We start from the raw sequence: 20,199 nt of genomic DNA, 5'->3' as shown, positions 1-20,199 counted from the left end.
AAAAAAAGGTCGCGCCCTACGCACGCATGATGAATCCCTGATCCTGGCTTTACCTAGCCTCGACTCCCCGTCGACACAGCTTCTCTGTAGAGGGCGCTTCAATCCGTATCCCTACTTCTGACCTGAAAGTCGCGGTATCGAATCGTGGCTGCAGTGCTCGTATTTTGATGGAGGCCAAATGCCCGAGGCCAATATATATGTAAATTTAGATGCACGTTAAGGAGCACCAGATGTGAACATTTCCAGAGCGCTTCGCTACGGCACCCCTCACTATCATATGATGATTTTAGCACGTAAAACCCAAACAATTATTAATTAGTGGGCGCTCTCTTTTCACGTGTATAGTAAAGCCTCTATAACGCCTATTGTTGAAACGGTGAATGGACGAAATTTGCTTCAATGTGTTGATGAGCCAATTGCCGGAATGACGGCAGAGTTCATTATCAGCGTATGAAATATGTCTAGACAAAAAAGAGAAGGAGGAAAAAAAAAGACTGGGCGTACGTGACAACGTTTCGCATTTCATGCATACGGGTTAGCAATCCGTAACGACGTGACAGAGACGTATTCACGCAAACAACGACCGACCCATGGCAAGCATTACGGCCTCCTGCTCTATACTTTTGTGTGCGTGTGTGCTTGTATTTTGTGTTTGTACTGTCCTGCAGAGGTTGAACATTCCGGCTGCCACAGGCACGCGTGGCCCAGCACAGGCTTCAGGCAGCATCCGGGAAGTTTTTTTTTTTTTCGACTACATTCTCTTACGCAACCTCTTCGGACATGCTTTATTTTGGCCTCCCAGTTCTTTGTGCCTGTGAACGGTGCACCTGAAGCTATTCATGTCGCCGAAAGTTGTAGCCACTTATTTTAGGCAACGGGAGTTGTTGGGGCATTGTACGCTACTCTATCATGAAAGGGAAACGAAAAATAAATAAAAGGAAACGTAAGCGTTATTCAAACATAGACAAAGCGCACGCATGAAACGATGAAAGTGGATACCAAAGAGCACTTGCGGCACGTCTGTAACAAAGCACGAATAAGCAGCTCTGCCGCTTAGCTCTTATACGTGCAAAGTATGTCAGGGAAGACAAAAGTGAATGGACACTTTGGATTTAAGGTTCGACCGTTAGTTCTGAGCGCGAAAAGCTCTCTCTCTCTCTGCACTGCTTCGCGTGAACATACAATGCATGTGTGTACCCAGCGGTAAACTGCAGGATCGAAACAATACAGCACTTGGACATTGCGTTGGCGCTTCAAGAGGACCCTTGCTGAAAAAAAAAAGAAAAACATGCATGTTTACCTTTCCTCGCTGCGCAAGCACAACGCAAAACGTGCTATTAGAACGGAGGAAATCTAGAAGTCTCTACCGTATCGCTATTATTTTGTTGACCTAATTGATACGCGTTCTTCAATTTTACCGTCACGAATTTTGAGGCGCTCCGAATGGTACGCTATTTTTCGCTATACATCCTGCCCGGTCAAGGACGTCCGACGACGGCAATCGTTTTTACAGTGAAAACGTGAAACCAAAAATTACCTATGGGCACTTCTGCAAAAGTGCATTCTGGGGTCTGGAGACCGAGAAAAAAAGTAAAACAAAAAACATCAATCTATGTCGACCTGTTTTTCAACGGACGATACGAGGCAGTCGACGCGAAAAGAATCATTAAAAAAAAGACCCCCCCCCCCTCCCCCCACGTTTGACTTGGCAAGCGCGCAGGTCTTGGCCTTACTGCCCTCGAGCTACTCCTCAGCGTATACCCGCCGCAGCTCCGAGATGGCCTCCTAAGTGCGCTCGGAGAGAAAACGGTGCGCAGGTAACGCGACGTCTTAGCTGAACCCTGTAGAACGATTAACAAAAACACATAAACACATGTCCTAGTGAATTTTGCTTCGAAAACGGCCCGGGTGATTTCGTTCAGTACATTTCGTCCAACCTTCGACAAAAGGCGCTTTTGCCCGCTACAAGGGAGAACAGCGACGTAACGCGAGACATTGCGAACTACTCGAGCGGGTAATCTACGCTCGCGTGCAGCCGACAACTTCTGAAAAAAAAAAGTAACACCGTCATAAACGAGAGAGCGGCGGGACGAATGGAGCGGCTCTCTCTGTGCACTCGTTACGTTACACAGAAGCCATTTCGACGAGCAAGGCGCTTTCCGCAAGCGCTAAACCATTGCACGCGGGTCTTCCTATATACACTCGCGCTGTGTTCTTTTGAGGCCGTTGCTGATGCATTAGGATTTACGGCGAAATGCGTCGAGACCAACGAGATTTTTCGCACTGTTTTGGCTGCAACTTGGTGCGGTCATTGGCGCGCCCGCAACAAAGCTACACACTGCAGCGACACAATCGTGTTGGTTTTGGTCACTGAGTTCAGTGCTGGGAGGGAGGCAAGTGCCAGAAAGAGAAGGGGGTGCCCAGAAGGCCCGAAACCGATCGGAGAGGGGCGCGATGTAGGAATAGCTGTTCGGCGTTGGCGCGGCGTTCAAGGTGCTTCGAATGGGTTCGAGAACCCCGGTTCGTAAAGAAAGTGTACATACGCGCAGATGTGTCACTAACGTACAACTTGTGCGGTGATCGCGGCATGCGAGGTCGCATCAGGCGCCCGCGTTTTGTGAGGCTGTCCACCCGGCACCTGTCACGCTTTACCCACCAAGCAAACGAAAGCTTTTGTGGCTGCGTTGATGAGCTGATTGGTGCGTTGGCGCGACGACTGCCGGTTGAGAAATGTGATGCCCGGATTCCGGAGAAAACAAAGCTGGTGTCTTGAGAGAAGCTTTTGATACTTCAACAGAGAAAACACGCGGCGCTCTGAAGATGCGCCGAGCTTTCAACGTTGCAATGCTGACCAGTGATCAACTTATGAACAAAACACCTTAGGACAAGCATACGTTTCAGAAATTCAGTTTTGCAATGTGCTAGATGGAAGTTGCATAGGATCTTCCATTTTGCTCTATGTAGATATCCTGACTGGCTTAGCCAAGGCTTCTAAGGGAACTGGGGGTAGGGGTTCAAACCAACCAGACAAAAAAATATTTTACACCTGTTATTTTTACTGTTTATTATGTACGCATGTGCATGTTCCCCCCCCCCTTCCCCCCCCTCATGAAAAGTCTGGCTAAAAGCCGATAAAGTCCTGACGTCACCTTAGTGAGCATGCTTTCGTGTATGACAGTAACAACATGCTCATAATAATATTTAAATATACATTTGAACTCTGGTCATTGGTACATATCGCGCACAAGATACTAGCAAATTGTTGTTTATATGGAATCTATAACATCAACAATATTCCTGCATTAAAAATGGGGAAAGTAAGATTTTCAAGGCGCGGCTAAGTGAGAGAATTGTGGGAAAAGCGAGCTTTTTTTACACACTAGGCCGTATATAAATGTCGCTGGCCAAACTTCAGTTAAGGAATGATTGTTACAAAGTGGCTGCTTCCTTGGTTGCTTCGTGATAACACAATTCATGCTGAATATCAGCAAAGATAGCTAATCAATCGGATTTTAGCTTTTAATTTGCCCACTACCCGCAAGTATGTTCTCCCGGCTGAATACGATCACTCCATGCATGTTTAAGTTCACATGAAAAATATGGTTCAGTATTTTTAGAAAAAAAAATGGCAGCATATCCACGGAGTGAATGATGGGGAGTGGGGCGAAGCATTCGTCCGTCCATTCGTTCTTGCTTCCGTCCGTTCCTGCGTACGTCTGTATAACCGTCCATGCGTCCATCCACCCGTCCGTGCGTGCGTCTGTTCGTGCGTCCGTCCCTGCGTTCGTCCATGCATCCGCGCCTGCGTCCGTTCATGCGTCCATCCATGCATCTGTCTGTGTGTCCGTTCGTCCATCTATTCAGCACTCCAAGTACCACCATCTCGCATCTTTTCATCATATATTCTCCATATAGAAGCACCGCCATCCAGCGGACATTTCAAGGACTAAACGGGAGGTGGCACATGCACACTTTCTTACGGCTTGCGCTTCGGGTTTACTTCTTACCTTTAACCACCTCGAGTTCATGGTATATACTAGTTCACTGTATTCATGGCTATGCGGCCCAACGCTCGCTAAACCTTTCTAAAACCAAGGAGGTTACACCCAGCGAGTATAACGTAGCAACCCTTTCTTGTCAGATCGTGCTCAATGTACATGCCAATAGCTGCTAATGGGGATCGCAGCGTGCGCGTTACCTAAAGGCCGAATGCTCCTGTCTCTCATTCCCCCTTAGCAGCCATTAACATGTGCATTGAGCACTATCTTTTATTGTTCAACAACGCACAGAAGAAATCTCTCACCGGAACCACCTTGGAGGTCAAAATCGTAAGGACCGCTATTTCGGGTATGTGCCACTGGTGGTTACGTACTACGAGGGACGCACAAGCCACGCCATAAGGAGCTTCGCCCCTAAAAAAAAAAACAAAAAAAAAACGTACACATCAAAGGCAGGGTCTTCTCGTTCAACGCACGAGTGTCACAAGGTGGCCACCGCTTAATGCATGTGTTCCTGTGAGGAATGTTTTGCGGCGCGACGCGTGGTGTCGGAAAAGCGTCTTCCCTTGTTTCACGGCAGTTGCTCGACACCGAAAGAGCACAGCGGAGAGTCTTGAGCCGTTTTTAGAGCCGCTGCCATGTCTGTGTCCTTACCTTGCTGTCGTGGAGGAGCCGTTTTCCCTACAGCACGCTGCAGGGCTTCGCAGTATGGTTACTTGCTTGCGTTTCTCACATCGGTTCCAAATTTTCTTGGCCGTGCCGAGGTGTGAGATTAAAGCTCAGTTTTTGTAATTCACGGGCATATAGTGTACGTACAAGGTACCTGTGCACTATCTCAATGACGGCACCAAACCTTGTTCCTACGCGAGTGCCCCGAATATTTCATAAGTGCACATTTTGAACCTCTAGTTCAGCGCGGCTTCGCAAGTAAAAAAAAAAAAACACAAGGCCTGCGCGGAAGGCGCAGCACAGTCACAGCGAAAGCTAGAAGAGCGGTCTTTCAGAGCCTTTTCAGAACACCCAAGTCAAGTCAAGATCCTTGACGATGTGGCGAATACCTACGCTGGTAGATTGGCCAAGAACCGGATAGTTTTCATGAAATTCTTCTTAATAACAGGCCAAAATTAATCTGTTTACGAGAAATAAAAGAAAGAGGCAACAAGCCTTCAATTTGATGGTTGAATTGTAAACAATCTGTAGTGCGATGCAAGAAAGTGTCGTATTTGATTTAATGTGAATTTGGAAATGTCAAAATCTAACGAAACTCACTGGGTGATTGATACCCACTAGGGCATTAATAATAAACTTCTGGGCAGTAGGCCGGCATTCGTTATGCTATTTTTCGTCATTCATCTGATAAGCGTTGTATCCGCTAAACACTTGCAAGAAATTTCGTGCCAATTGTTCACGCAGTGGCTGACAACAATGAGGAATTATGGCTGAAGTGGGTATGTGCCACAGTTTATAAGGGAACAAGAACAAGCCTCTGTAATGTGTTGGAGCATTGGACGGCCCACTAGTTACGCTATTCGCATTGTGCGACGACTGGTTGTTCATTCGCTGTTTTAAAATGCTTTATAAGTCGTATTAACGGTGATTGCTTTCCCTCCATCAAGCCTGTCTAAGAAAAGTCTGCCAACAAGTCACAAGCACCAGCGTAGCTCAGTGGTAGAATACTGGGCTGGCACCCAGCAGACCCGGTGTGATGGTTAAGGAACGTTCGTCACTATGTTTGTTGATAGCGGACGAGAAAGGATTAACATGAACTTTTTTATTTCATAGCATGGGTGAAACGGCTGACGACGCACGGATACGCTACAGTGTGCAGCACCGTTGAGTCGGACGTCGCGGCCAACCCAGCAGTCAGGGTCGCAACTCCGGAGGTCCAGGATCAGGCCACGGCTCACGAGGACCACACCCGGTAGGCCTCGCCCACGAACCTGCTCCCGGCCACTGCACCCAGGCAGGAGCCGTTCGGCAGGTCTCGGCCTTGGACCTTGAACAGACACACCGGAGCTCGACCTGGCCGACACGTACGGGTCTCACGTCCGGCTCAGGAACACTGCCAGGAACTCGTCCTCTCGAGCGGCGCACCGCTTCATCTGCCTTCGTGGCCTCAACCCTCGAGCTCTCTTTTCCGCACGTTCCTTCTTCTTGGCCAGGGCACCGCCAGGTACCCTCGGGTGCACCCTGCAGCTCATGAGCTCGTGGCCCACGTCCGAGTCTGGCGCGTCGCTCGGCACCGCTCGGCGATCCTAGATTCAGCCAGCAACTCCCCTGGCATCTGGATCCTCGGCCACCCTGAATCCTCGCCCGGCTCCGTGCTCCTCTGTGCGCACTCTCGCGTCTCGGCCGGCAGAACATCTCACTCGTCCCTTGCCGAAGTGCGACGCTCTGGTGACACCGGCGCTTGATGGCATGGGTGCGGCCACGGAGCAGTCAACCCGCATCGGAGACGCGATGCTCCATTAGCCAGGCCACGTTCATCGCTGTGTCGAACGGCTGACCGTGGAGACGCCTCGCCGAGATACGGGATGCCCTCGGCAAGGAAGAGAACAGCAGGCCAGCCCGCGCCCCGAGATGCAGTACTTGTGCCGGCAACGCCACCCCAGCTGGTAGTTGGACGGCAGTAGCGTGGACAGCCGCGTTCCCCGGCCGGAACCTGGATCGCCTGCGTCCGACGCTTCGGCCCACTGTCTCCCGTCTGCCACTACTCCGGCTCGTCCCCAGACACACAGCCTACTGCAACGTAATGATCACACGTGCCTTGCCCCGCACTTCCGTCGTTGTCGTTTTCTTCACTCATCACACCCCGGTTTCGATCCCCACTGTGTCTTTGGTGTTAGTTTTTTTTTCTGATTTCGCGCAATGTGCGTTACGGACACCGGCGGCGGCGGCTGCGGCAGCTGCGACGGCGGCGGACAACTGCGCGTGACACGAGGTGTAATATCATAACAGCCTTCGCTGTAAAAACGAAACACAACGTTGCACCAAAAGTGGAGGCGACAGTCAGAGGCCAGTGTCTTATCTAAAAGCTTGAATCACGAAAGCTATACATACGAATGCTCTAACTGCGAGGGCTATACAATGACGGCTGTGCCTTCAAAAGCTGTCAGGTCGATCCTTACAATCGTGCTCTTGGGAAACGCAGGGAACGCGCTCTCCCCTCTTGTCTCGTCGAGGGCTGAATGAATGCAGCTTTCGGCAACACGGCTGTATTGTGTTGTGCTTACGTGCCTGTGATATCTGTTGCCAAAAGACCGCCACAACAGGTTTCAATAACGTAACGAGCCCTTTCGCTAGACCGAAACCGTGCTGACTGGACGTGCATTTTGAAACGGTCTAAATAAAATGATTAACGTAATCGATTGTTTGTCGCGGTTTCGAGGATGTGCGGCTCTATAGCACAATTACCGGTTTGACGGCCATTCACCAAAGCAATAAAGGAAAGGATTTATGTCAGGTCTCATAATAAAGCCATTCAGCATCAAGTCTTCAGATTAAGGGCCTGATGCCGTAACCATAGAACTGGCAAGCAAGTTTTACATAAGAACGAAATATACATATTTCGTTCTTAGGTAAAACCAGCTTGCCGTTTTTGTTGCACAGCCCCGCTATGACGGTCTAAATTGATATGATGCTCGACTGCTGAACCGCCGGTGGCGGGATCGAATCCCAGCTCGGCTAAATTTTGGATGGAGGCGAAAATGCTCGAGGCCTGTGTGTCTAGATTTAAGTGCACGTTAAAGAAACCTATAGTTGATCGAAATTCATGAAGCCTTCCACTACGTCGTCTCATAATCCTATCGGGGTTTTGGTTCGTGAAACCCCAGATAATAATAATAATAATAATAATAATAATAATAATAATAATAATAATAATAATAATAATAATAATAATAATAATAATAATAATAATAATAATAATAATAATAATAATAATAATAATAATATCGTTTCTCCCACTTGCAGGCCTGACACTGATTATATGAAAAACAGCAAGGAAGAAAAAAAAACGACATAAATAGTATGCCCTGCATAAATAGAACTAATTTTATGTTTATACTTTCTCATAATTTGCTTCCTCTCATGCTAAAGTTATATACAGACCATGGTGCTGCAGTAAAAAATAAAAGACTATCATTTTAGCACAGCTCCATCGTAAAGCTTGAGCGTAAAATTGCTTCGCAACACTGCGTTGGCCGAACATGCGCATTGGCCGGACATGCGCAGTTACATAATCAGACATCTAACCAATAAAAAATCACTGCATTTCAAGCAGCTTGAAGATAATTATGGGGCGAAGCTTTCGGAGGTGATTATTGTGATTAAAGTTGAGATAGTACTCTTTGCTGAGACCGATAGTGCTGAGACCGATTGTGATATAGCGGTGATTTTTCTTTATAGCTGACATGAGGTTCCGAGTTCCGGGTTACGTTTTGACTTCATAATCACAACTTCATTAGCTATCGTCTCTAGTATAGAATTTTCTTGTCGGTATTGCCGCCTTGCATCCGCTTCAAGTTGTCTCAACTGCGCGTCAGCTTGGCGTTTTTCCCGCTTAGCCTTTGCTTTCTAGCCCTAGTCTGTGGTGTAGAACTTTGCCGTCGCCGTCGCCGCTTTGCATCTGCTTCCTTCTCTTTTGTCTCCGCGGTAGCTTCCCGTCGATGGCGACGCGTATACTCAGCACGTCGCGCTTTCCTGCGTTCGTCTTCGTCCATATGAGAGAAGAGAATGTGTGGTATGGAACGTGGTTATATATATATATATATATATATATATATATATATATATATATATATATATATATATATATATATATATATATATATATATATATATATATATATATATATATATATATATATATATATATATATATATATATATATATATATATATATATATTTATTTATTTATTTATATAGCGTTGACAGCAGCGCCATCACATCTACAATTAACCACAGACAGACGGGAGATGGCAGACATCGTGAGGTCTTAAGGAGCTTCGCCCCTAATAAAGTTATTCTTCTTAACCATAAATTCCGATTAAGACTGGGCCACTTGGTTTCAACTGATATACTCAGGTTATAGAAAATAAAAATTATTTGAGGCACCAATTGGTCTTGACTTTACAGGTGGACTAGCATGCCAAGTAGATACTGACCACACACACGAGTTTCTTTTACTTCTGCGCATGGCATTACAGTCCCAAAGGCACAATCTTGTGCTGATGTCAGCGGCTCTCTGGTCTGGTCATTATACGTACGTCTTCGCAACTTGGCACCACCGAAACAGACCAACTCATTCTTGGTCGAGCTGGCTGGTCTCATTGCTCGATCGAGTCGAGGGCTACAATACACTCTCACTTCTCCGGGTAGTGCTGTTGCTATACCTTATGTACAAATGTGTGCATCTATGTTGCGGTCCTCCTGCGGATTTGTTCACGCCTTGCTCTCGGCGTTGTCCTTGATAAACCAAACATTGATGTCGTCTATCCGCATACACTATACATGGTACATGTTGGGGCCTTATTTAGCTTGAAGAATATTTTTCATGGCCAGACTGAACAATATATTAAGGAAAGACGGGTAGGTTGGGCCGCTTCATCCTGTAACGCGCCTGTATAAGACCAAATGCTTCCATTCTGTGCGTCTTTCCTTAATCTATTGTTCAGTCTGACCATGAAAAATATTCTTGAATCTCAATAAGGCCCCAACCTGTACCATGAACACTGTATGCGGATAGACGACATCACTGTTTGGTTTATCAAGGAAAACGCCTAGAACAATGCATGAACACAGGAGGGCCGCAACATAGATGCACATATTTGCACATAAGGTATAGCAACAGCGCTCCCCGGAGGAGAGTGTTTTTTTAGCCCTCGACTAGATCGAGCATTGAGACCAGCGAGCTCGACCAAGAATGTACGAAGTACTACCTAGACGTGCCCTAGCTTTCCAGTCCGTGAAAGCACTTAATTAAAAAAAATGGCTTCTCTAGGATGTACGTGGCACACAACGAGGGGGGCGCATTAATTTATCAAATACTGCACCGGGTGATCAACACGCGAGGAATATAATTACTGAACGCAGATACGATCTTGAGAATGCCGAGCGAAAATTACTAGGGAATCATTTACTCCAAAATACGCGTATGCATGCCTCTTTTTTCCCCAGAAATTTCGACACGACAAAGGTATGGAAAGCACAGTATACGCATGTGACAACTAGTATAAGGGTTAAAGTTTATGGCCATGTGCTAGAAACTCTGGCTAACAGGTGGTTGCAACATGCAATACGACAGAAGAAACGAATAACAATAATACGCGCAACGAAGCACAGTAGCATTGATTTACACCATCTAACCGACATACACCGTCGTGCGAAGCCACGAATATGGATGTCTGTTAGATATATTTAGCCAACTCCACCACGATGGGACACGATGTCACAATCAAGATCCTCCATGCCTCAAAATATGGATACTACTAAGGCACAGGAAAATCTAGTGTTCGATTATTTAGCCGTACATAACCATGACAATTAATGTCGACGCTACTTCTAGGAGAAAACTATACTACGCATGTCGTTGGACCAAGAGGTCAGACGAACTGTAATCAGAACGCACTATTGTCGCAGCCCGATGCAGTGGTTTAGATTATTGCAGAGGTCATTTGTCTATACACATGAGAGCGATGCATTATAACAATGCGTTGAGAAAGTTCACTACGAGCTTTGAGGAAAAATGCTTCGGGGATCATACCCGTATAATATAGACTCGCTAAATATATATACGGACAGGTATCATAGATTACAGGTTCTTCTGGAGTGGGTCCTGGCCAACTTGTCAGGTGAGATGAAATCAACAGCCATAGGGCATGAGCTCGTTCATTGTGCTCTAACATCGAGCAACCCATGAAGTGGAGTGATTTTCATAACCGGACATGGAAAGTCATGTCATAATTGGCTCAAGCCATTGTAAGAATTCTTTGAGGCTTGATTGACTGCACCGCTCCTCCCATCCTTATCTTACCTATTACAAGATCTCTGCCTTACACAACGCGCGCTGTTGGATCTGGAGTTTTGAGGATCCCACCACATCTACCGGTTATTGAACTCGGGGTTTTGACAGGATCCCACCCGCTGCTATTCGTTGTTGAGGTGCTGGGACTTTGCCGTTGCCGGCCCCGGGGCCCCGGGAGGAAGACGCTGAGCATGAAGAGACTGATGAGGAAAACTGTACAGATGTTTATTGTACATTATTTACAAGCGAGCATTTCTCGCCACATGACGAACATAGATGAAAATGTCGTTCTACTTCGTGACGATCTCATCGAAGGCTCTTGGAGGAGCCCACTGCGGCTGGTTATTAAGATTTATTTCCCCCTCACCCTTAATAGGAGAAGGGCTTTAAACTTTTTTCTCCAACCACCGGACACTCATCTCTGACGTCTTGGACCGAGACTGGGCCACTACATGTGCACTGCCCCTCTGGCGCCAAGTTGTCTCCTCCTTGAGGTGAGATTCCGCTGGGTGCTGCGTCCCACGCCCGTACCATCGCCGCACCACCAGGAGCATACAATGACCCACGCTGGTCACGCTCATTTTGCCGGGCTGACGGTAATCCATGCTGTCACCACTTCTTCAAGGAGGCTGTCTCGACCGAAACCGTTTCGATCGTCTCGTTGTACAGTACACTTTACAGTTGCAACGGCTTGCGACTCGCTTACCAGTTGGGAGGACAATACCCATATCTGGACGGCTGTCAGTAGGCCCACTTACTTTCGGCAACTTGTTCGCAGAACCGCGAACAGCCCTCTGTGCTTGGCTTAAGCGCAGATCCTAAGAGCGCATAAAAAGTGCTCTTTCAAAATACACGTCTTGAAAAGATCCGGGTCAATGTGTATTATCAAATCCTTCGTGAGTACTGCGGGAACATGTAGCAACGTGATTTAGACGCGGCAGGGCCTCTGCGGGAGAATGTGTCCTATGCGGTTATCGTGTTGCGCCATGTGACTGAGTCGAGTTGCTGATCTCAATCGGCATTTGGCCACCGCAGGTCGAATGAGGTATGTGACCTTTCGCTCACACGATCGTAGAGTTAATACTTGTCATGCAGCACAGAACCACAAACAGAGTAAACAAAGGGTATGCAGTGTCCACATATAGAGCACGTCACGCATTCCGCGCTAGCGGTGCTTAAGGACTACAATGGTTCGTGCAAATTGCATGACTCAACTTGTAGCTCAAGATCACTCACTGGCGCGTTTAACAAAGGCACGCCTTGACGGTGTATATATGGCGTTCATTGGAAACAAAACGGGAGAGAAGGCGCCTGGGTCTGCGCAAAAGAAATCATTTGGCTAATGAGGGTCCGGGGGCCAAGCTTGGTGTAGCAACGAGTAATTATCAACGCTGAACACGTTCCCCCCTAAACTTCCTCGGGCGTTCTCATTCACCGCCCAGATCACCGGGGCTTCGACCGTGCCAAGGTCACAGTTTTTCGCGCTGTATCTCGTGTCCCTGCACGCGGTGTGGCCCGCCGCTGTCTGCGCGGTGAAACACTGCGTGACAGACGGGGACCGGGGCGAACTTTTCCTAATCGCTCATTGTCTGCGAGTCGCATGCAGTCATACAAACCGGGCTACAAAACGGCGCCGTGCACATTTCCCCGCCGGGCCACGGCGTGACGCAGAGCGTGCCCCTCAACACGGGCGGGGCAAGCGGCGGCCCTCGCGTTGTACTCGCATACTGCACACATACTGCACGCGTTCACCGCGCATGCCGCCCTGTTCCGATTGTGTACCCGGCCACGTCAAGGGTAAGGCGCACACGTAAACCTGGAAGGCGGCAGCGGCCATTGTTGGCTCCGATGTCGTGGCGCTTACGTGCGAGGGACAACGCGGCGCCGGCTTATCAGCTCAGATCCCCCGCGCGTGTCTGGTTCGCTTGTTTTCCGGGCCCAACTAAGTTTCATTTCACCCGGCGCACGTTGCTCGACGGCGAACAATGGAAAGCTTTGGCGCGTAGTACCGTAAGCTCCCAAGTTTTGAAGGCGCTTTGAGGCATGAAAACAAACAGTGAACCGAAAACGCGGCCAAATATTGTGCATATAAATGCACGCAAGCACGTCGGTCGCGCCCGATTGGAGGCCTTGTTATTGAACGAAAACCACGGTAATTTTTTATTTTTTCGCGTTTCTTCCGCAAAAGGCTCTGAATGCGCCTGGCTATACATCTGTCGAGATTACATCTTTCGCGCGAAGCGTGAGTTGTGGGGGAAACGGGTGCAACAAAGCAAAAGAGATAGAGACGCAACAACGCGCGTGCGCTTACTGAAGCAGTATTCGTAACACTGACCGCGTGACACCTCACGCGTCACCCAGGCCACAGTGACGCGTGCACGATTTTACCAGAGAAGGGCGCACCTCTCGCGCCCTTGGCGTGACGCCGGCCGCTCCAGAGCTGTAGACCGACTGCGTTAGCGATGACCGGCTGCGACATACAATAAAGTTATTTTTGCGAAAACATGAGAAATGTCGCGCCCCCTCCGCCGAAAAGCGACGACCTCAATACACGTGTGCTTTGGGTGATCTCCGTGCCTCTCACTCCCACTTCTGTGTGGCTGCCTAGTCCACGCATGTTATCGTGTCTTGCAGCGAAAGCGCGTTCGAACAACGAGCGAGCGACCATGTCACAACAGTAAAGACATGCAAGGCGGTCACTGCTTTAGTCACCGCAGCGCTGCGTCGCCCTCTGCCGCTTTGTGAGCGCGCGGACACGCGTCGGCGATCCAGCAATGCGTGACTGCGCCGGTGTACGCACAGACGCTCATGCATGTTTGCCAGAGCGGGATCGGCGTTGCGCAGCGCTCCGATTCACTGATGCCTATCGGCCGCGACGACAGGTTGTAGTACTCCGGAGCAATTTAGACAGGCGTGCGCGCACTGCGGTCACATGCTGTACGGGAACAAATAACCGGACGTTAATGGATGATCTCCGCAGGTCAGCAGAAGTGGACTTCTCGATCGGCTTGCATATACGTCTAGTTACGTACACATGGAGATCGTGTAAACAGTCACGCAAACTAACTTTGCACGGGAACATATATACGTCATTTTCAGAATACCGCCTTTATTTGTGGCTTATTCATCAGCGTACTTGTGTACGGTTAAGATGCGAAACGTATACCACGTGAGGCGAAATGGCGCGAAGAAATGTGGAAAAGCCACGGCGGAAGAGACGGGGCTCGAACGACCGCGGCCACTCGAGATGACAGACACCACGGCACGATAGTTGATCGAGACAAAGGCCTTTATGCGGCGTGACCTCGGGTAGCCGGTCCGCATTATAACAGTGTTGTTGGTTTTGCAGAGCACCCGTTGTTATTCATTTCCTTACAAAAGGTTGAGGAGAGTGCTTGCGGGAAACCGCAACAAACAACAGAAAAGTTTCCGCGGGCGGGTCAAAGAACCGGCGCTCGTAGCGCGAAGACTCGTTAGAATGCTCCCCGTACGCGACAAGCGTGCGGCGGCATGAAGCAAATGAAAGTGCTCCACTAAAAGATGGCCTCCGCAGAATGTCGCATTCAGAGGGGCGAAGCTGCGAGGCTACATTCACATACCGGCGGCGGCAGTATATATACGAACGGACACTCGTTGCGCAAATGAGACCAATTGCTTTATTACGTCGTCCGAGTCGACGGGATGCTGCGAATGCGAGTGGAAGGCGAATGAGTCGCACGGTATACGTACCAATTAACGATCGTCGATCATCGGCACATCGATAATCGTTAGCATGTGGCGAAGGTTCTCCTCATTCATACAAGGAAAGGAACGTTATCCGGCAATATTAGTTCAGAAAACAACGATAAAAGGCGCACTTAGGAAAGCCTTCAGCAATAATCTGTGTCTCTGAATTCTTGCGGTGATACAGCAGCCTGGTTCTCACAGCGATCACCGATACCTTTCCAAACGTTCCTTGCGATGCTGATAACTTCGTACTCGTCCGCTGCGGATTGTTCTCTGTCGAAATAGAATGTATACGTGCAGTCCTATACCACCACCTTGAGAGTTCGCATAGGCGCACCGAATAAATGCGCGCATATTCCCAAGTGCGACGTTGCGCTGATGTTCCGCGAAGGCGCAGTGATTAACGCGTGTATACGACTCCAGACTGCCTGTCACAGGGACACAAATTCGATTTTCAGTATAGATGTGAAGTTTCATTTTTCATCACACGTAAATTTTATGCATGTCCTCGAAGTGAAGGCTGATGATGGGGCGAAGCAGTGTGAATCATATCATGAATCGTGGCCTTCTATTTTGTTCTGGTTAACAGCTTTTTTATTTCGCCTTTGTTAACACTTTGTTCTGTGATATGCTTTGATTGAAAGGTGATTAAATGTCGATAGTTTGACGGGGTTGTGGATTTTGATTTTGTTTGTTATGGTGCACAGCCTTGTGATAACCTTTTTGTTTTGTTGTTGGTTTGGTCGCTTTGCTGATTCTGTGGTGTTGTGGCCTTCTATTTCGTTCTGGTTAACAGTCCTTTATTTTGTTCTTGTTAACATTTTGGTCTGGCTTATGCTTTGATTGATGGGGGGTTCACATGCACCTGCGCTACATCTGCTATAGACACCGGACGGTAGTTCACGGCCTGGTGGTTCACTTGGCGTCACATTAAGCGAAACGTATGATGAACACGGACAACGTGGTTTAACGCTCCCCCTTTCTTTCTCACTTAATGAGTTTGTGTACAATTGATCTTGATTGGGATTGAGAGTATGACGGAGCTGGAATACTGGTGAAGTTAATCGAGTGAATTGAACGGAAGAACATTATCTCAGGTGCACAGAACGGACACAGTTCACCGGCATTGCAACTCTTGGGATATTCACACGATATTGCCTTAGTTATTCACCTCACCATGCAGGTGGGTGACATCTTTACAGAACACATAGTAAAATATCCCATGTGTGTGTTTTTCGTGACAAGCTCCTTCCTAAACATGGTGTGGTTATTCATGATGCGAATCAGCTTAGTAGGATAAAGGACTACTTAGGTTCCAAGACCCTGTTCGCTGCATTACACTATGCGCCTGCTAATCCCGCGTGGCAGTGTTCTGTATCACAGGGTCCAGTCCCGAGTCACCTATTGTTTAATATCTACAATAATGACGCCTTGCGGGTAACTGCTGACTTTAAATCAAGTAGAATAAAATTTTGGGCCGATGACTGTGTTTTCTAATCCAGCGATTAGTACTGTTTCTGTTTGTTTCTGTCTTCTGTTCGTTTTTGCATGGACGACGAAGTCGGAAAAGTTAATTACATTAAAAAGTAATTTTAGCATGAAGACTTATTTGCATTTACTTTGTTTTTATTCAAGGAACTTCCTTCTTCTTCTTCTTTGTAGCTTTTTTTAATTTGATATAAAGCAACCAACACATTTCACACTTCAGCGGAGATTCTCTCTATCTAAATTTGCGTCTTCCCTTGGACTGACTCCGCATTTGAAATGAAGTCAACACACGTCACAAAAAAAAAAAGTTCTAAAAAGCCGCCTGCGGAAGCTAGGTGATCTTAAAAGGAACTCTTGGGAGGCCTCGAAAGTGCAAATTAGCAACTTATAAAGAGCTTGTAAGAAGAATGCACAAACGCGTCTCAGTTCTTGCTCACCACCCCATTACACGCAAATGAAACAATGAAGTTCAAGTCAATTCAAAGTTAATTTTTCACGTTTATTATCGATCGGTACGATCATTATTTTTCGCCATCTTTCTTCAAGAATATTGCTTGTGAACGTATATTCCCATTGCACAATATCGTCTGTTGAACCACGCTTATCAAAACACCAATCGTGTCTGAGTACCCCTCTACCCAAATCTTCTGATGTAGTCGTTTTCTCAACATGAAATTGTCTCTATGATATTAATTTCGCCATTTATTGCTCTATTGTCTTGGGATTATGAAACGGTTCATATACCTTGCCCTTTAATGGTCCAAGAAGGATGATCCCATACCATAATTTAAGCTCTATCGTCCGTTTTGAAGTTCTATAAAACGATATCACTAAAACAACTGACAAGCAGTTGTATGCCATGCATTATTCGCTACCCAATAGCTCTGCAGGAACTTCGTGCTAAAGTGTTATGCAGTGAAGGCAAGGCGAAGGTAAGCTTCGTACTACCTTGTGTTTTATCAGATGGATTTTTTTTCTCCCTTAAAACAAAGACTACTCTCTTGAAACTTTCTGTTTTACTAACAAACAATAATATGCAAAGTTTGTAAGCCATATTTTTACTTGGATCACTACATTGCGAGAATCAAGTCGCACTACGAGTCAAAATGCTATTTTTTCAAACTTTGTCACAATATTCTGCCAACATTTTTGCGTCATTCGCTTCCAAAGTATTTTAATCATTTAATATAGAACATATAAAACAGACAATGCGAGTATATTACTGGCAAAAAACTGTGTTTTTAATAAAAAAAACGCCAAACAGGCCGTATCTTGGACTTTTTTTTCCAAGGCGAAAAAGAAAATAAATTACCTGTCATAGTCATGAAGTAAAATTGCCTTGACATCAAGAAAAAAAATGTCTCGTATTAATTGCTCTAATCAGTAGTATTATAGCAAATAATGAGCACGACACAATTTCATTTGGGTGCCCGAAGCTTGAAGCGCCTTTTAGGCGACAAATTTATTTTGCGAGATATAACGCCTGAGCAACTACTTCTCACATATATATGTACCTGCATGATTATATATATATATATATATATATATATATATATATATATATATATATATATATTGTGAAGAAGAAGATGTGCCTGCAGCGAGCAGCATCGCCAACGCCTGGCTCTCTCGGCTCGTGCTTCGGTTCGTTGCTGTGCCGATCGCTGGACGGTTCTTGACGCTGTCTCGTCGCTGTCTTTAACGGCTAATAAACCTCGTCATAAACCTCCTCATATATATATATATATATATATATATATATATATATATATATATATATATATATATATATATATATATATATATATATATATATATATATATATATATATATATATATATATATATATATATATATATATATATATATATCACTTACATCCTCCGAAGAAGGCTGGTCCACCAGCCGAAACTGTTAGGATTAAATAAATATTTTATTGTTTTGTTTCCTATACTGCACTATTCTCGAAGTTTATAACTTCTATTACGGTAGCCGGAAGAAACTCTGATCATCTATTTCATCTATATATATATATATATATATATATATATATATATATATATATATATATATATATATATACATATATATATATATATATATATATATATATATATATATATATATATATATATATATATATATATATATATATATATATATATATATATATATATATATATATATATATATATATATATTAGTGAATGCAAATATCTCAATAACAAAATATAAACACATTTCACCCCTTTTCCTTGGTTCATGCTGTCTCTACCTCACCCCAGTGGTCTAGTGGCTAAGGTATTCGGCTGCTAACCCGCAGGGCATCTCGGCGGTGGCGGCTTCATTTTCGATGGAGGCGAAACTGCTGTAGGCCCATGTGCTCAGATTTGCGTGCACATTAAAGAAACCCCAGGTGGTTGAAATTTTCGTAGCCCTCCATTACAGCGTCTCTCATAATCATATGGTGGTTTTGGCACGTTAAACCCCACATGTAATTCAAATCATCATGCTGTCTCTATACTTACTCCGTTTAAAGGGACCGTAATCTCCGTTTAAAGGGACCGACAACTGCCCACAACATGAAATGAGATGACTGTACGGATGGAAAGATTGTCCCTTATAGTGACTCAAACCAACCCTGTTATTCTTGTGAGAAATGTATCTTTATTTTTATTTCTTCATTAAAAATTGCGAAAAATGGCCTGTGCCGTCTATGGTGGCAAAAACATAAATTATCATGAATGCTCTGTCACGTGACCATGAAAAGGCACTACCGTGTTCAGAGCCTTTTAGATTAAAAAATACTGCTTATAAAATGACTACGAGCTCTTGAGATTAACAACTGCAGCTAGGACTACTAGGAAGGGTAAGCTTTCTGTCGCGCAGAAAAAAACTGGATCAAAAAAGCCAGTTGTCGGTCCCTTTACACAAAAGCTTGTCATTTATTGAAATTGAGATGTGAACCATAAGAAGGTTAACGGTCACGCGCGACAGCAGTAGAAGGTTCAGAGAGATACCATAGTATAGACCATGCATTCTTCCATAGATGCCTCCCAGTTACCTACACGAACCTTGCAGAGTAACCGCCTGATTTTTAGAGAATAAAGTTTCCTTCATTATAGTTTTTTAGTTTTATTTGAGTGACAGTCAACACTCAACGTCAATATGTACACGTGGAGTGCGCTTGCAGTGAGTAGACAGCAATTAATAGCCGTGATTGCAGTTAATAGCAGTTGATATTCAGCTTCTCGCTATCCTCTTCAAGACAACACTAAGCTGAACCGAAAGGGTGTATGATCTACTATTGGATACACTGGCGTAGCCAGAAGAGGGTTCTTATGGAAAACACTGTAGTACAAAGCAAGTTAAGCAACACATGGACAAAAATAAAAGGCTATAGTGTCAGTCCCGTGTTTTTCGCCTGTGTTGCTTTGTGCTAATTTTTTTTTTTTTTTGCATCAGAAGTCATTAACCAAGCAGCCCAAGAAAACGCTTTGCTAAGCCAGAAAAGGGCCTGAGAGTTGGAAGGTCGAAACTTTCCTTCCCTCCTTCCTCAAAAATTTTCAGTATTGCATGTGTGTATGAACATATACAAACACTCGCACGAACATTCATGATTAATGGTTAAAACCCCTCCCTTGTCCCAAGAAATCTATTTACCTAGCTACGCTGCTGCTAGGATACCATGTTTAACGAGTTGCACTGCTGATAAGTTAATTCTCCGTTACATAGCGGTGCACTTTGCGCTGCACAGAGTATCCAGTGAGGTTCACTATAAAGTGGAGCTTACCTAACTTGTATACTTGGGCATCAGTCGTATACGTGCTAGTTAAAGCTTCACTCGAGGGGACTGCCAGTGCAAATGCGAAGCATTTCTTTGCGTATACTGAAAGCACATCTATCTATCTATCTATCTATCTATCTATCTATCTATCTATCTATCTATCTATCTATCTA

This window comes from Rhipicephalus microplus, chromosome X, assembly GCF_043290135.1.
Source record: "Rhipicephalus microplus isolate Deutch F79 chromosome X, USDA_Rmic, whole genome shotgun sequence".
NCBI classification, from domain to species: Eukaryota; Metazoa; Arthropoda; class Arachnida; order Ixodida; family Ixodidae; genus Rhipicephalus; species Rhipicephalus microplus.
The sequence above is the reverse complement of the archived record's forward strand: the minus strand, read 5'-3'. Positions refer to the sequence as shown.